The sequence below is a fragment of the Petaurus breviceps genome, unplaced genomic scaffold (genome assembly GCF_028583685.1).
Source record: "Petaurus breviceps papuanus isolate PSGF00001 unplaced genomic scaffold, PetGlider_PUasm1.0 126, whole genome shotgun sequence".
Taxonomy (NCBI): domain Eukaryota; kingdom Metazoa; phylum Chordata; class Mammalia; order Diprotodontia; family Petauridae; genus Petaurus; species Petaurus breviceps.
In genome coordinates, this window is record NW_027185655.1 from 70,192,130 (window position 1) to 70,210,894 (window position 18,765).

The 18,765-nt window shown below is 38.4% G+C and overlaps 1 long non-coding RNA gene across 2 annotated transcripts in view; it reads left to right on the plus strand.

Annotated features, from left to right (window-relative positions):
• Positions 1-16,903, plus strand: part of LOC138167945 (uncharacterized) — a 32,312-nt gene extending 15,409 nt beyond the window's left edge. Inside the window, exons 2-7 of one of the 2 annotated variants that reach the window (XR_011170002.1) lie at positions 1,555-1,677; positions 1,793-1,922; positions 3,007-3,115; positions 6,271-6,626; positions 7,092-7,150; positions 16,133-16,903. This is a non-coding gene — a long non-coding RNA (uncharacterized lncRNA). The remainder of the gene's footprint in view (positions 1-1,554; positions 1,678-1,792; positions 1,923-3,006; positions 3,116-6,270; positions 6,627-7,091; positions 7,151-16,132) is intronic. The other variant, XR_011170003.1, reaches the window with a different exon arrangement.
• Positions 16,904-18,765: the final 1,862 nt, after the last annotated feature.

Genomic DNA, 18,765 nt, shown 5'->3' on the forward strand with positions numbered 1-18,765 from the left:
TTTAATTAAGTTTCTGTCTTTTGTAATGTAGTCCTCAAGCATTGGGACATACCTAGCAATGTCTTGCACCGGGGGCGATTGTTAGCAGCATATGTTGTGGGGGAAGAGAGGGGTGGGTTTGGCTAATGCCAAGATGTGACAAGAAGGGGATGGTTCTGTCACTGGGGCCCTTTAAGTTTCCTGCCCTAGGCCAGAGACCTAGGTGCTTTATCTTAGTTAACACTGTAAGCCATAAATTAGTGCCTCCAAGTAAAGTGATAAATTTCATTTTGGTATATTGAATTCTTTTTACTGATCGACTAGTATCATATTTTCCAGAGATAATTTGATCTGTATTTTTGATTCATCTTCAAGTACCAATTGTTTCAAACATTTTAGCTTAAAGTTTTTCTGTCCCTAGACTCTAAGTCAGGTATAGTTGAAAGAGTCCGGGGATTAGAGTCAAACCAGCTGTCTTCAGTTCCCAGGCCTAATACTTTTTAACTTCGCAACCTTAGGGATGTTACTTATAGTTTCTGAATCTCAGTTTCTCACTTATGAAATTGGGACAATAATATTTTCACCACCTACCTTCAGAGGGTTCTAAAGGCACAATATAAAGGTAAGCTATTAATACTAATTGCCTATTATAAAGAAACCCTTAAACATACTGGCAGCCTGAATGATTTAAGGAAGCTGTGGAAATAATTGCCCTATAATTTATCTTATTCTTATAAGTATGTATTTTTTTGCATACTAAATTTTATTAAAGTGAAGCAAAACATAAGATAAAATTTTCTATGGGCTTTATGTGTTAAGATTTGAGAGGAATTATGAACGTTAGTAAAGTAGCAGAAAAATCATGAACTTTGCCCTGAAGAAGCTGTCAACTTAGTAGAGCTCTTCTATCTAGACAAATCTGTTTCAGTTCATGCCAGCATCCCTTGCCTGGCCCTGCCTGGGCCCGTCTTTGGCTGCTGTCCCAGCTTTGCTTGGTCTGTTCCTTTTAGAACCTCTATCATCTCTTTCCTTACCTGAGCTAACTTTGTTAATTCCCAATCTATGGTTTCTGCGAAGTCATTTCCCATAGAGGTGCAAATATTATACCCTTTTCAATAGTTATGTCTTTGGGGCTTTCTGTATTCTTCCTGATTCTGAAAAGAGAAATAACATTTCCTGAGAGGGCCCCTATTTTAATTATTCCTGTACTGATTTCTAATTTAGGAAATCCTAGTCTCTTCAATATCTTATTTTCTCCCTTCATTCTGGATATTGTGGCTCTGATTAATCAATCATAAGCCTGCTCTCTCTGGTTGGTTCTTATGGTTTGGTGTGTGGATCTTTGGTATAATTCTTTGCTCAGCCATCCTTTTCCTATGCTCTGTCTAGCATACAGGACTAACCACCACAGTGTTTTGGCTGTGCTGTCACTCATCATCTCTTACTCATGGTAGTGGCTCAGATCAATCCCAAGAAGACTAACCTTTCTTTGTTTTCTAAAATATAGATGTACTTGGATCTCTACCCTCCTGCTTTGTAGTTTTTCTTTCTTTTTTTTTCTTTTTCTTTTTAAAGTGAGCTGACCTTGGGCATCTATCCATGTACATCATCCCACAAATGACGGCAAGCTCAGATGACTCATACCATCCATGTTTTGTCCCCATTTACTCAGCCTTACAGTTCTACGCACTTCAATAGGTAGGAAATAACGTTCTGCATGTTTCACATGTCCTTAATATAGCTTTACGATTTTGCTTCATTATATGTTTACTAGTGTGACCCTGGGCAAATCACTTAACCCTGTTTGTCTCAGTTTCCTCATCTATAAAATGAGCTGGAGAGGGAAATGGCAAGCCACTCTAGTGTCTTTGCCAAGAAAATTCCAAATGGAGTTATGAAGAGTTGGACACTACTAGAAAAACTATTGAAACAACAACAAAATGGTAAGAACCTGATAGATTTTTTTCCCTGTTATACATACTATATGACACATGTATATTAAATGGTGATATGGTTTCATTGTCTTAGGTGACTTTGTATATATTGTACATTTCCTTTTTATCTCTCATTAGACTTTCCACTTAAATTTTTATATGTTTTATAACTTTGGGTCAGAGGTTCTCTCATGACATGGAAAAATCCAGGTCATCTTTGTGGCATGCTTCTCTGCTTTATTGTACCCACCCAGATAATCCAGGAACTTCAATATTTGCCACCAGTACAGTATACACCCCACCCCACCCACCCCTTCCAACACATGTAAGGGAGGTGGGGAGAGGGAATGCAGTCACCACCTTCCCTTAGGAAGTAGACAGGCTTCTCAAGCTCAAAACATTGGATTAACTTAGAAATGAAGGGACCTTAGAGATCATTGTGCCCAGATCTTCTCCCAGCCCCATTTTATAAATGAATAAGCTGAGAGCCAGAGATGATCATGACTTGTCCAAGGTCACAGAGGTAGGAAGTATCAAGGCTTGGTTTCAAACCAAGGCTCTTTGGCTCCAGATGTAGGGCTCTTTCACTTGTAGCAGGAGAATAATTTTACTTAAAGGTTAAGTCCCACCAACTGGATGGAGCCCATGGAGAATAACAGCACCCACTCTATAATAACTCCACCCTAAGGTCTGTATACTGTACTACTTTCAAGAAGGGCTTCTGAATCTGGGATCCATAGAATTCAGAGGGTCTGTGAACCTGTAGGAGACAAAGATTACATTTTAATTTCCACTAACCTTTGGTTGCCTCAGCATTCCTCTGTGTTATATCTTATGCATTTGAAAAAAATTATTCTGAGAAAGGGTCCATAACCTTGACCAGATTGCCAAAGGTTCCACCACAGAGAAAAATAGGTACATTTAAAAAATGGGACAGGATTACAGGGCAGCTGGGTGGTGCAGTGAATAGACTACTGGGTTTAGAATTAGGAAGACTCATCTTCCTGAGTTCAAATCTATCCTTAGACATTTACTAGCGTGACCCTGGGCAAGTCACTTAACCCTGTTTGTCTCTGTTTCCTCATCTATAAAGCTGGCAAAAGAAATGACAAGCCACTCTAGTGTCTTTGCCAAGAAAATTCCAAATGGAGTTATGAAGAGTTGGACACTACTAGAAAAACTATTGAAACAACAACAAAATGGTAAGAACTTGATAGATTTTTTTCCTGTTATAAATACTCTATGACACATGTATATTAAATAGTGATATGGTTTCATTGTCTTAGGTGATGGCATATATTGTACATTTCTTTTTTATCTCTCATTAGACTTTCCACTTTTATTGTTACTTTGCCTGAAATCGTAATTGCAGAACTGACTTTTTATGGCATCACCTGAAGCATAATGCAATTTTGTTCTAGCTCCTCATTTTCATTTGATATGTATCCTTATTTTTCCCTTTAATTGTTTTTTAGTCTTCCTTTTACCTTTTTAAAAAATTCTCAACTTCACAAAAAACATTTTTTTAATATTTCCATGTGGAAACTTGAACAGGAAAGGAGGATTATGTATAAAACCACACATCTATTATATACAACTTGCTTTAGCACATAATAAATTGAACATGTGATTTTTAAAGTTGTCCTGCTTGTCTGAATTTCTTTCTCTTCTCTACTGTGCATTTTAAAAATGTATCAAAGACCCTCTTTTCTTTCTTTTCTCCTTTTTTTTTGGCAACACTATTGCTAGGTTCTTTTCCTTCTACCTCATGGGGAAATGCACACAGACACAGACATACATACACACACACTCCTTGTAACAAATAAACAAAGTGAAAAAAAAACCAACCCAAATCTGCACATTTACCATGTTCAAAAATGTATGTCTCGTTCTGCATCTGAAGCCTAGGTCTTCTACTGCTATGCTGGGATCAGGGTGAAACGAAGGCTCTCCATCTAGTATCCTTTCCTGACATCTGTTATTTAGTTGGTCTGCCTCCTTTTCTGCTGCTTCTTGTATGCAGTTTGTCACCAGTAATGTGCTACAGCCTGTTTTTGTCTATGGTATCTATGGATGACCTGCCCCTTTGACTCTGTGCAGTGTGATGCTTTGTGATTTAGACTTCACCAGAGGAATATCGACTTTTTTAAAATGAATAGTTCTCAAACATGTGGCACACAGTCCTATAGGGGTCCCTTAGACCCTTCTAGGGGGTCTTCAAGGTAAAAAATATTTTTATGATAATACTAATATTTAAATACTCCTCCCTTTTCTAACCTCTCCACTTATCTGTATGAGGCTGGATTTTCTTCATAACCCAAACAATATATTGTAACAGATTGAATACAGAAGCAGATATGTGAATCCAGCTGTCTTTTATTAAGCCAGACATTAAAAAGATTTGCAAAAATATGTAAAACAGTACCACTCTTCTCACTAAATTTATTTGTTTGGAAAATACAGTTTTTTTCATACAAATATTTTATGTTACCATGTAATGGGTTCAGTATTATTATTTTTAAATGAATTAAATGTTTTAAAAATGTATCCATTTTAATTTCTAATATGGTTAATATCCATAGATATAACGCACATAAACAAGAACTCTGACTAGTCTGAATCTTTTTGTAAATAAGCATTTACATAGAGCTTACTATGTGCTAGGCACTTTACAAATATTATCTCTTTTTGATTTGATAGCACCCAATTAAAGCCTTACTCCTCTTCCTCCTTCTCCTCCTCCTCTTCCTCCTTTTCCTCCTCCTCCTCCTTCTACTTCTTCTACTGCTACTACTACTACTACCACCACCACCAGCACTTCTTCTTCTTCTTCTTCTTCTTCTTCTTCTTCTTCTTCTTCTTCTGTCATTTCAGGCCCTCTGTGACACCATTTGGGGTTTTCTTGGCAAAGATACTGGTGTGGTTTGCCATTTCCTTCTCTAGCTCATTTTACAAATGAGGAAACGGAGGCAAACAGGTTTAAGTGACTTACCCAGGGTCACAGAGCTAGTCAAGTATCTGAGGCTGTATTTGAATTCATAAAGATGAGTCTTCTTGAGTCTAAGTTCAGTGCCATCTAGCTGCCCCCAAAGCCTTATTTATTACCTTCTCAAAGAACAAGATAATACACATCAAATAATCAGCCCTTTATTAAAATATTTCAAAATACTTGCCAAAAGAAACAAAAATTTCACTTTAATATTGACACAGTAAAACATCATATGATAAATGGGGAAAAACAGCAACTTTCTCTCAAAAATAAAGCTCCCCCCCACCTTTCCAGCTTCCCTTTGTGTGCTATGTTTCTCCATTAGATTGCCCTTGAGGGCAGGGGCTGCCTTTCTTTTTCTTATTTGTATCCCTAATGCTTAGCATAGTGCCTGGGACATAGTGGGCACTTAATAAGTATTTATTGAATTTAATTGAAATATGTGCTCTTTTATCTCTATTACATATAGATTTTCATTGCATTAAGCCAAAATTGAGAAAACTTCAACTATCTGACCCAATTAAAACATTTCCTATTGTCCTGCTCCTCCCTGGTGGAGGCAATGTGACAGAGAAAAGAGAGTGGACCTTGGAAATAAGAAAGCCTGAGTTCAAGTCATTTCTCTGACGCTTTATGACTCTGTGACTTTCAACAAGTTATTTAACTTCTCAAGGCTCCATCCAACTTTCTAAAACTAAGTTGCAGAATGGTGGCACACCTGTACTGGTAGAATGTTTCCTCATTGAGAGTTTCCTCTATTAGTAAATTCTTAGGTTCCAACCCTCCAAAACACCCACCCACACACAACCACCCTCCCAGGTAATACTTTATTCCCTCAAGTTAATAAATAAGGAACATTTGGCCTTTTCATTAGGTATTTCAGCCCATTAGAGAAGAGCCATGCTGCCCTCCACTCCAGTATCTCAATTTCCTCTTTTTATAAGGATAACATTGACATATTCTATTCACAAATACCCTTCACCAGAGTCATACCTTATGCTTCATCATGGCCTGGAATTACCAGCAGATTGCTGAGCAAGTTCTTATTGAGCTAAAAAAACAAAATAAAACAAACTTTCCCTACAGGACCAATGGTCAACTGGGTGCTCATCCTTGGAGGATTGGCCTAGCCAAGTTCTGAGAAACTCATCCATCAGCTACTGGTTGAACACCAGTATTCAGCTGTATTTCACTACAGAAGTTCATAAAGACCAACACTGAGACACTGAGGGGTTTTGATGTGAATCAATAAAGATCTTTTGAAGTATTTATAATCATGGATTAAAAGAAATAAAACTCTAGTGATGAAAGTCTTAACATAATGAAAACATCCAAACAACTGTTAAGCCATTTCCTTTTTCATTCTAGAGACCACAGAATATGGCAGGAGGCAGTGTGATTCAGTGGAAAGATCATTGACTCTGAAACCAGAATACTTGGGTTAAAGTCCTACCTCTCATGCTTGGACTTCTGATGGACCTTGAGCAAGTCACAGCCTCCCTGGACCTCAGTTTCTTAATCTGTAAAATAGGGAAGTTGGATCATGACTTCCAAGACCCCTTCTAGCTCTAAATCTATGATACTTGCCAAATAAGTAGAGGTAACTTGATTTATACAATACAAAGGCTTCTGAAAGTTATGAACAAGGCTTTCTGTTTAAAAGAATGCTCTCCAAGTGGTGAATCTTCTGGTTCATGCAAATAATCTTTTAAGTTATCTGTTTAGTGAGTATGATTTTTTGTTTATTTGCCTTCTTAAAGTAAGACATGATTAAAGTTAGAAATCACATAAAATCATATATGTATATAAAATATATTTATATGTATGTATATACACACATATGCCTATATATTTATATATAGGTAGATGTATGTATATATATACACATATGTATGTATATACATACACATATGTATATATCGTCAGCCTGGAATAAAGTATGCTTACCAAAATATCAAAAACTAGAATCTTTAATGAAGGAAAGGGGATTGAAATCTGAGGCTGCCACAAAGCACCAAAGTGACCACGAGGGGCAGAGAGGGTCAGGGTTAAATGCACATCAACCAGGAGTGGGTCACAGGGGGAATAGAGCCTAGAGAAGCTGTTATGTTAACTTGTTTTGGAAGGCTGGGGAGTGGTAATATCTATCTGGTCATAATAAGGGGCTGCTTTCTTTTTTTTTTTTTTAGTTTGCCTTCCAACTTGTTTCATCACCCTCAGGCAATTCAAAGCTCTGGGATCAGGCAAGGTTAGTTCATTGTCACTGCATTCAAAGTATCTATATGTATGTGTATATATTCCTACATATGCACACACACATACATATATACATACATCTATACACATGTGTATTAAACTTGCTGGGGAAATGTTTGTGACTTTGTTCATGCCATCTATCTGCGAGGAGACTTTTAATGCAGGTAGAAATCTTTGTATTGAACTAAGTAATTAGGTTCTAATCCTACCTTTTCAAAAGCCCTGACCATCTGACTTTAGGTAAGTCTGTTAACATTTATACTCTTTACTTTGTAATCTAGTTAATTATAGCAACTAACACCCTATGTACAGAAGGTATAATAATGGTACATTAATAAGTTTTGCTCAGAATTTTAAAGAAAAATTATTTATCAGAATTACAAAGTAATACCTTGTACTTTGCAGATGATCAATAAATACTGAATTAATGAATTGTTAGGGATAAAAAAAAAATCCACTAGAAAATTATCTGGATTTCTTTATCAACCTTCTTTCCAAAGTCACTTTTATGAAAATTTGCTCTAACTATAACCTTGGTTTTCCCAACTGTAAAGTGGGATTGGTAGTACTTCAATAAGTATAGTGGGATAGTACTTCATAAGTATGATATGATAAATTGTATGTGAAACATCTTAAAGGCATTCTGCAAATTCCAGTTATTATTATTACACATCAGGCATCTCCATGTAGGATTTGTGGAAGGCTTAGATGAAGAGCGAGATTTTAGATTAATGTAAAGAGGCTGGAACATTTTGCTAAAGGAGCATTATTTTCTCAGTGGAGTTATCCAAAGCCTGAGTAACTGATGATAATCTTTTTTGACACACCACCACACCTCCCTCTTTACAGGATTAACTTAATTATAAGGGGTTTAAAATTTGATGCAAATTTGCAATTTTTGAATTGCATACCCCAGAATCCATACTGGCCTCTTCTAGGGATAGTACTCTGATTATAGTCACTCTCAAATGGCTCCTGGAGTCCTTGGAGGGCCCCTGAAAAACAGAGCCTCCTGGCTTGTAAATAAAAGGTTCCTGGATATAATCAGGCTAAAACTTCCAGAATGGGAATGGCCACCGGTAGTAGAATGTGCGCTTTTATCAAAGAGGTTTTAGACATAGATGGAACAAAAAAGACTAACAGGTTCTAGTTGCAATTTAAAAAATTATCAAATTTTGTTGTAATATCATCTGACACCAATACATACCTAGAATATTACAAGCTTCTTCAATGAGATCCATGATTATTCAAAAAAATATTCTAACAATCCATTCAGGAAAAACAAAATGGGTAAAAAATATTTGTTGAATGGAATGGAATGGAATGGAATTGAATGACAAGGTACTACAAAGGTGAACCCCAGAATAGCTAAGCTTCTTGAGGGGATGACTTCTTTACATTCTTGTCTTTGCAGCCCCAGGACAGTGCCTTATGTGGTCCTTAATAAATGCTTACAGAATTAAGCATAGTTCTAGTATCTTCTTTGAGCCTGTGCCTCAAATTTCATTTGCAGCCTGGAAAGTGAGGTAGAAGAGATGTTGGTGAAGTTTAAGCTAATTACCAAATGTGTTTGGTCCCTGGGTCTGAGTGAGAAGCAGGTGAGCAGCTACTGAAAGCACATTTAACTAAAGATACACAAGCAAAATTGGTGTCCTTGGAGGAAAGTCTGAGGTCATAGGGAGTTCATTAGGCAAACTGAACAAGAAAATTAGGGTCTAATGGAAATAAAACTGCATATGGAGTCTTAGGACGTGGGTGTGAATTCCTGTTCTGTCACCTGTAATAAAAATGATAGCTAGCATTTATATATATATATATATACTTAATATGTGCCAGAGACACTCTGCTAAACACTTTACAAATACCATCTCATTTTATTCTCACAATAACCCTCATAAGTAGGTGCTATTATTATCCCCATTTTACAGATAGGGAAACTGAGACAGACGAAGAGAGGTTAAGTGGCTTGGCCAAGGTCACATGACTAGTAAGAAGCTGAGGTTAGACTTGAATCCAGGTCTTCCTGACTCTAGGCCCAATGTTCTAGCTATTTTGCTACCTATCTTCCCCTTTTTGGACCCCAGTTTCCTAATCTATAAAATGTGGAGGCTGTACTAGATGATCCCTATGGCCCCTTTCAATTCTGCATCCTATGAATGTCCAGGAGAGAGTCTGTTGGAATTGACTGTGGCTTTAACACATTTTGTTATTTCTACTTGCACAACATCTCTCCTATACACCTTCTCTCTATCACCCTTGTCCAGGCACTCATCACTTTTTGTCTGGGCTGTTAAAATAACCTTATAACTGGCCTCCCAGTCTTAAGTTTCTCTCTATTCCAATCAGTCCTCCACTCAGCTACCAAGATGATTTTTCTAAAGTATAGATCTGACCATCTCATCTCCTTTCTTTTTTTTTAAACATTCATTTTAAAATTTTGAGTTCTAAATTCTCTCCCTTCCTCTTGTAGTCTTCCCTACCCAATGAGAAGGCAAGCAACATGATACCTATTATATATGTGAAGTTATGCAAAATATATTTCCACATCAACCATGATACAAAAAAAATCAAGAAAAATAAAGTGAAAAAATTTCAATATGGACTTTTTTTTATCATTGGTCCTTTGGAATTATCATGACTCATTCTGTAGATTAGAGTAGTTAAGCCTTTCAGCATTGATCATTGTTACAATATTGTTGTTACTGTGTACAATGTTCTCCTGGTTCTGCGTATTTCACTTCCCATTGGTTCATACAAATCTTCCCATCATTCTCTTCTCAATGAGCTCCAGTGGCTCTCTGGGATCAAATATAAACTTTCTTTTAGCATTAAAGCTCTTCATTAACCTGTCCCCCTTCCTACCTTTCAAATCTTCTTATATTTTGCCCTTTTCTATATGTTCTACATTTCAGCAATTCCAGTTTTAGGTGTAGGCTTAACACCAGCATCACGCTCAGGTTTGATGTTGGGATGAAAGGAGGCACTCACTAGTCACTGAATAATTAACAATAGAAGGTTGAATTGGTCCGAACGCAGCAAGGATATGCAATGGGGATGTAGTGACACTTAGATTCTTTAGACATCCTCCCTTCCCCCAGTATCCATATGGAAACATGTCTATACAGCAGTGCAGAATTTGGTGAAGGATATGGTGACTTGCTTAGTCTTCAGAAATCCACTGAATCACAGGGATCCCAGATTGCAAAAGATTGGGACATTTTAATGCCTTTTGGTGATCAGGAAGCTGCATCAGGGAAGCAGGGGCTAATCAGGTCCTGGGAATGACTGCTTTACTGACAAAGGGAAAACTAATTCCTGTTGAAGAAATCCTGGTCTTCCTGCTGCTGGTTGACTTGCAATTCCTCAGGCATTCCTTTCCATCTCCCATCACTGTGCCTTTACTCTGGCTGTCACCCATGCCTACAAGGATCTACTTCCCTACCCTCACCTCTCAATTTTCCTTACTTTCTTCAAGACTCAATTCAAAGTGCACCTACCATATGCCTTTTTAATTCCCCCAGTTGCCTTCATTTCTCAGATTTCTTTCCTTCTCCTCTGTATATGTCTTGATGTTGACCTCTGGTCTGCCCCAGTAAGGTAGGGACTTCCTGAGGACAGGGACTATTTTTGCCTTTCTCTGTATCTCCAGTGCTTAAACGGTACATGACACAGAGCAAGCATTTCATAAATTCTTGATGACCAACACTCCTCAAGGAGATTAGGAGCTAAGACATGTACACAAATACCTGTAAGACATATTAAATGATAGCACACAGGAGAGGTTACAAAGTAGTATGAGAAATTGAAGGAGGGAACATCACTTCGAATTTGGTTGAGGGCAGGAATACAGTGAGATTTTCACAAAGGAAGTGACCTCAGCGAGCAAAGGAATAGACTTCAACAGGCAGAAATGGGGATGGTAGGAGACCTTTGAAGGATACATCATAATACAGTGGCAAAAAACAAAGATTCTGGAGTTGGAGAACCTGACTTCAAAAACCTGTATGAACTTGGACAAGTCTTTAGGGCCTTAGTTGTGTGTGTGTGTGTGTGTGTGTGTGTGTGTGTGTGTGTGTAAAATGAAGGGGTTGGACCAGAGGTACCTCCGGGAGCCCTTTTAGTTCTCAAGAGATGATCTAGCCTCAGACACTAGCTGTGTCAGCGTGGGCAAGACATTTAACTTCTACCTCAGTTTCCTCAACTATAAAGTGGAGATAAGATAGCACCTGCCTCAAAAGGCTGTTATGAGGATCACATGACATAATGTTTGTAAAAGCATTTACTACAGTGCCTGGCATATAGTGGGTGCTTCCCTTCCTCTTCCCTCTTCCAGGTATTGAATATGGCAAGAGTAATGGTTTAAAGACCAAAGAAGGTAGGGCAAGAAGGAAGAGGAAAAGGACAATAGCCTAAATTTTTTTCTGGGACATAAAATACATAAAAGTAGTAGCTGAGATGATGCTGGAAAGGTAGGCTGGAGCCAGATTGTGATAATTCTTTAACGCTGGGCTAAAGAACTTTTCTTTGATTCTGTGGTTGCTGGGCAGCTACTGAAAGTTTTTGAACAGAGAAGAGGCATTATTAAAGCAGTGGACAAGTTACTAAGAGAGAAGAGTGAAGGATGGATCATGAAAGGGAAGGACTGAAGGCAGAAAAACCAATTAGGAGGCCATTACGGTAGATCAGTTTACTTGATAAAGTGCCGAACTAGGTTGGTAAGAGCTGAAATGGAAAGGAGGGGACAGATTAGAGATGTCTTCCAAAGTTAGAATCAAAGAATTCATGGTTCCATGAGAGTAGCATCACAATCCTAACTGCAAGAGGTGAGATGTTGGCCTGGGAGAATAGTGGTTGCTCTTGGCTAGATATGGAGGAGGCATGATGAGAGTGTTCGTAAAGAGCCCCTGTGGATGAAGATACTGTTCTTAGCCTGCTTGAAGCAGGGCCAGTTGGGCATTGTGAAACCATACAAGGCTTCCCTCCGCCCTGAACCTTCTTTTAGAAATATCAAGAAGGCACTTACAAATTTTCCTAGTCCATAGCCTTTGGACTAATCTCAAAGAGAAACTTTATCAGTCTTTCTGTTACTATCAATTGATCTCTCAAGATCATGCCAGAAAGGACTCTTTCCTTGAAGTAATTAAGATGATGACCAAAGATAATAGAACCAGGACTGATCCACCTAACAGTGGATAATTTTTTTAAAAGTATTTATACAAGCATTCATTTTTAATTTTTAGGCCTTAAATTTTTTTAAATTGTTATTTAAATATTCTTTTAAAAAAATTGTGGGGCAGCTAGGTGGTACAGTGAATAGATCACTGGCCCTGGAGTCAGGAGGACCTGAGTTCGAATCCAGCCTCAGACACAACACAAAAAACTAGTCATGTGACCTTGGGCAAGTCACTTAACCCCAATTGACCTCCAAAAAAAAAAACCAAAAAAAATTGTGTTCCCAATGCTCCCCTCTCTCCAACCCCTCCCATACCCATTGAGAAGGCAATATATCAATTATGCATATGAAATCATACAAAATATATTTTGATGTTAGCCATGTTGTAAAAAATGATACAAGAAAATATTTAAAAGTGAAAATAATTTTACATCAATTTTCACTCAGTATTTATCAGTACTTTCTATGCCTTATTTGCCACTCCCATCATTGAACACAGAAAGAAAACTCGCATAACACCTGTGAATAGTTCAGCAAAACAAATTCCCACACTGACTAGGCCAAGTCCAAAAAACAATGTCTCATTCTACCTTTGAAGTTTATCACCTCTTTGGCAGGAGGTGGGTGGTGTGTTTCAGCTTCATTCCTATGGTTTGTCATTGCCCTTCTAGAGTCTTTAAAAGCTGTTTTTCTTTATAATGTTGTTAGTAGTGCCTCTTTCTTCAAGCCCCAAAGGAATTAGGACAATGATCCACTGAAGAAAAGGGACAAGTGTCTTTGATTACTTCAGTTAATGGAAGTTAAGGAAGTATTGACCAATTGGAAAGGAGAATCCTTGAAGGAAATGGATAAAGGGGGATTAGATGGTTTTAGGACTATAATTCTCCAAAGGTGTATCAAAAGTTAAGTGACTTCAGAGAAATGATTATTAAACAACTAATTGTTAATATTGGGGAGACACAAGATTTTTTGCTTTCTGAAACCTTATTATGCCAAGCCAGCATCTGAAGTACTTTGCTGATTAACTTTCTCTTCAGATTTGTTCTGATTGGATTAATTTTCTCTTCAAATTTGTTCAGACCTCACCTAGGTGGGAAAGCTCATTGTATTCTACTCAGGTTTGGGTGGGGATTAATTCTTTGATAAAATTTCCAGACTGGGAGTGATTTGGAAGTAAATGATAAAGTCATGTCCCCCAACCCCTCATTAGAATAAGTCCACCTTTCATTATAATATTCTCTCTGTCTCTCTTCCTCTCTCAGGATTCCACCCTCAGGAACACCCATTCTTCCAAGGGCATATAAGTGTTAAGTGGGTTCCATGAGGGGGTCTTTGGCATTCAAGAGTGTCACTGACCACTTTTATTAATAATATGCTAGCATTACCCAGAAATTATTCCTCTTGAACATTTTATAGACACAGACTGTTCCTTCAATAAAGACAGCTGTTTACTGAACTGTTACCTAAAACTCTGGGACCTTGCTCAATCTTGACTGTGAAATAATCCTTGTTCAACAGTAATAACACCTACTTCCCAGGGTTGTAAAGATCAAATGAAATAACATGTGTTTGATTGCTTAGCAGTCCTTAAAGTGATATATAAATGCTAGCTGCTATTATTATCACTATTGTTATCATAAATTGGGAATTCACAGTGACTTGTGTAAAGAGATGTGCAAGTACATGAGAGGACTTTGTCAGTTTTAACATTTCATTCTCAAGAAGTGTTTGGAGTTAGAATAATGATAAATTAATAAAAATTTGTTTCTGGCAGGCTTGTGCCCACTGCCTGGTACAGTACTAGTTTTGTTTGACAGCACACACACACACACACACACACACACACACACACACATATAAAACAGTCTGTCTGCCAGAACCTTTCCTGCTTTCCCTCAGGCTGGCTCTTGAACCCTTCACATGAAACAGAAACATGTGGAATGTTTTTTAGGGTATATAGGTGGACAGTCTCAATATAGTCACATTATCAGTAGGAGTTGGATTAAATGATCTCTAAGGTCACTTCTGATTTTGAGATTCTATGATAGGACTTGGCAGCTTATTGGAAATGGGGGCTTAGACGAAGAGGGAAGAATAGAAATTGATAAAAAATTTAGTTGATTGGGAGATTGGTGATGCCACCAACAGATATAGAGAAGCAACAGATTGTGAAGTATTGACAAAAATCTGCTATTGTTAGGATGATAGGAAAAACTGGGCAGGGGGAGAAAAATAGGGTTCTGGTAGCTAGCACTTTTTGCAAGTAGAGCCTTGTTAACTATAGGCACTCCCAATGGCAAGTGATGCTAGATACAGTATTTAAGGACATAAAAAAGGAATTATTATTGCTGGTGAATGGGAAACTGGTATAACCAGAATCCTGTTGCCTTTAGGCTGATTTGGATTGGCAATGAGAGCTGAAATAGCCCAAGAAAGCCTTCAGCCAAGTGGGAAAATGTGTGTCAACCAATGTCAGGGTTTTACAGCACCTTCTTTCTTTCTGGGGTTGTATGGATTCCACTCATGGACTGACCTGCTTTGGGGAGCTGTAGGTGGTATATCTAAATACCCTCCCAAACTCCATGCCTCTACTGATTGGTGGCTACACTTATTACCTGTCTTGGGGATAGAGTGTACTGGTCTGTGATAAGAATAATTCAGTGAGGGCTGCATATGTGGCAAAGTGATTCTGTCTGGTTCTTCAAGGTTGTATTTGAGAAATCCCTTAGAAGTATCACAGAAACAAAGAATTTGAACCTCAAAGCCTTATAGAACAAGTTATGCACAAACATAATTTCCCCTGGGGTTCATCCATCCTCTCTCTGCTTGGAGATCACCAAGGAGAAGAGACCCACCACCTCTAGAAGCAGCCAATTCCACTTCCAGACAGTTCTAAAAGCTCAGAATGAGGATGAGACTTGTACTCAAATAACTGTAACGTATGTTAACAAAGGGAAACTAAGCAGAGTAGTGGGTAGACCCCTGGGCTTGGAAGCATGAGCTCAAATCTGCCATTAGATACTTATTAGTGTGACCCTGGGCAAGTCACTTAACCCTGTTTGCTTCAGCTGCTCATCTGTAAAAAAGAGCTGGAGAAGGAAATGGCAAACCATTTGAGTATCTTTGCCAAGAAAAATCCAAATGGGGTCACGAAGAGTCAGACACAACTGAAATGACAACAAAATGTTAACAAATGATTAAGTATGCAAGAGCTATCAAAAAAGTGACCTTAGAGATTCAGGGAAGAAAGAATTGGGGGGAGAAGGAGAGAAAAATATTAGGGAAGGTGTCAGGGAGGAGGAGGCAGCTATGAAATTCTGAATGGGAGCCTTGAAGCTAAGATGGATTGTTGCAAGTAGAAGGGGAATGATGTATGCAAATGGGCAGAGGTAGGAGAGAGCAGAACGAGATGGAGAAACAGCCCATAGTTTGCTGCTCACTTTATTTCCTGCTCACTTTATATTCTCCCCCACTCCACACCAGCTTGTCCTCTGTCTCCCACCTTTCCAGCTTCCCTTCATGGTTTGTCTTCCCCTATTTTGAGAGCAAGGCCTGTCTTATTTTTGTATCCCCAGAGCTTAACATTGAACCTGGCATATAGTAATCTTCAATAAATGCATATATATTATATATGTAATATAACACATATAATTATAATTATAGATGCATGTTATGTTATAGACTATATTATGTGATAATATATAATGTGATCTAATGTGACATTTCTTATTTATTTATTTATTTATTTCTCCCTCTTTGTCTTTCTCTCTTTTTCATCATCACTTTCATGTATAACGGAAGCTCTTGGATGCCAGAATTTAAAGAGAGAAATGCTGTTTGGGAGGAGTTCAATTTGAGGAACCAGGAGGACAGCCAAGTGGAGAGATCTAACAGGAAGCTGGAAGAATAAGGCTGTAGAACTGGATCTTTTTAACTTCTTATGTCATGGGCCTCTTTGGCAGTCTGGTGGAAGCCTATGGAACCATCTTCAGAACTATATTTTTAAGTTCCTAAAATAAAATGCATACATAGCACTACAAAGAAAACCAATTATATTGAAACTCACCTATCAAAACATTTTTGCCTATCCAAGTTCATGGATTCACAGAAATATATCCAGAGGGTCTGTGGACCCCAGGTTAAGAATTCCTGACATAGCAGTAATAACTGATGCTCTAGAAATAGAAGACAAGCCTAGGGAAAGAATGTCGAGAAAGGAGAAACAAATACTGCCACGACCAGCCCAATAATTTTTTTTTTTATGTTTTTGGGTAAGAGGTAGAAAAGTGAGGTATAGGGTTATGAGTCAGAAAAATTAGTTATTGAAGGAAGTTGGTTACTTCCCACTGCTGGAGGTGCTTTGAGTCTCATTTTGTCTTGAAACCCAGATGTAGACTGAAGATTCTTTCCAGCTCAGTTATTCATGACTCAGTTGCTTACATCTCATCTCTCATCATCTCTAGACATGTCCAATTTAAAGAAGGGGCTAGGAGCAAGGCATAAGGAAGACAGTAAAAGAATTAATTCAAATAGTTCTGAAAGTTTATATTTTAAGTACTTTATGTAAAATGATAGGTAACATTTTTCACATTGCATTAAAATTTAGAAAGCTCTCATTTGTTCATCACAATTATTATATAGGGTCAATGCCATGGATTTTGTTTTCCCCATTTTAGAAAGGAGGGAACTGGGTTCTAGAGTGGCTAAATGACTTGCCCAAGACCATAGAGATAGTAAATGTTAGAAGTAAGATTCAAATCTGGGTCTCACATGACTCCAAAATCCAGCACTAGCTAGTCTTCCAAGGGATTGTCTTCAAATGTGATATCCACACTGCAGCAGGTGTACTTTGGCCAGGAATTGGTTCTTGTGGCCTAGACCCTTTCCTTACTCTAGATATCATATTCTCTTATTGTGGAATAGGTTTGCATCCAGTTTCCTGGATGCTCTTTTACATGACTGAGTCACAATCAGCTTTAAGGCCACTAAAACCAGCACCTATACCTATATTTGATCTGGGTAGCTGATATTTGAAATCCACTTTTAGAATTTTGCATTTATCCCTGTTGCATTTCATCTCATTATTTGTGCCTATTGTTTTAGCCTAGAGATTCAAGTTTGTTATCTCCAGTTAAGTGTTATCTATACATTTGATAGGCATGTCTAAGTATTGTATATATGGAGAGAGAGGGGAAAGAGGGAGGGGGAAAGTGAGAGAAGGAGAAGAGAAGGAGAGGGGAGGAAGGAAAAGAGGGTAGAGGGTAAGGAAGGAAAAGAGGCAGGAAGAAAAGGGGAAGTGGAAAGGAATAGGGAAGGAGAAAGGAAGAGAGAAAGGGAGATATGGAAGGAGGGGAGAGGGGGAAGGAGGAAGGGAAAAGGATTAGAGAAGAGGGGAAAGGAGGGGAAAAAGGAAGAAAGGGAAAGGATGAGGAAAAGGTAGGGAGAAGGAAGAAAGAAAAAGAAAGAAAATCTGGTTTAGACCCCTGTGTTTGATATTCCTAAACTGGTACCATATTACTTTTCCATCCTTATCCTCTATCACTCTCCTTCACAATCAAGTTAAATTGGACAATCAATCAAATAGCAAGAGTTTATTAAGCATTTACTATATGCCAGGCACTGTGCTAAGCCCTGAATGTTAGTTCTCTCTGTGTTCCACCTTCTTGCCTTTACTCATATTGTTCCCTGTGCTTGGGATGTTCTGATTAGACTCTAAGATGGATGAAAGCAGAAACCATGTATTGTCCAAGTCACCTCACCCACTACTCTGCACACAGCAGGGATAGGGACTAGACCCAGGATTTCATTTAGGGGAACCCCTCAGGGGTGGGGAAGCTGCATCCTCGAGGCCACTTGTGGCCCCCTAGGTCCTCAAGTGCCCTTTGACTGAATCCAAGTCACAGAACAAATCCTCTTAATAAAAGGATTAGGATTAGGAAAAAAAGATGAGGCTGCAGGTTCCCCACCCTTACAAGGTGAAGAAACTTCCTATACCAATACAGATTGGTACTTTCTTTGCAATTTACAGTCTTAGAGAATCGCCTACAGCCTTGAGAGGTTAAGTAGCTTGGCCAAGGTCACACAGCAAGTATGGGTCAGAGATGGGACCTAAACCTAGGTCTTCTTGGTTTCAGGGTTGGCTCTCTATCTACCATACCACACTGCTTTTCATATGGTGAGAACTGGGGGGAAAAAATAGAACAAGCTAGTCAGCTCCCTAGTGCCATATTTCAAAAGAGGGTATAGAGCATTTGTATAGTCTTCCATGAAGTTCAAATCCAGAGCCATCTTAACCTAGGACTTCCTATACTCCCAAACCAACATTTTTGTCATGGATACCACCACCATCCTAGTTTCCTGGATTCTCCATATGCAGTAAGCTGTAAGGAAGGCCCTTGTTTTCTCTCTCAAACCTACATGCCCCTCTCCCCTCC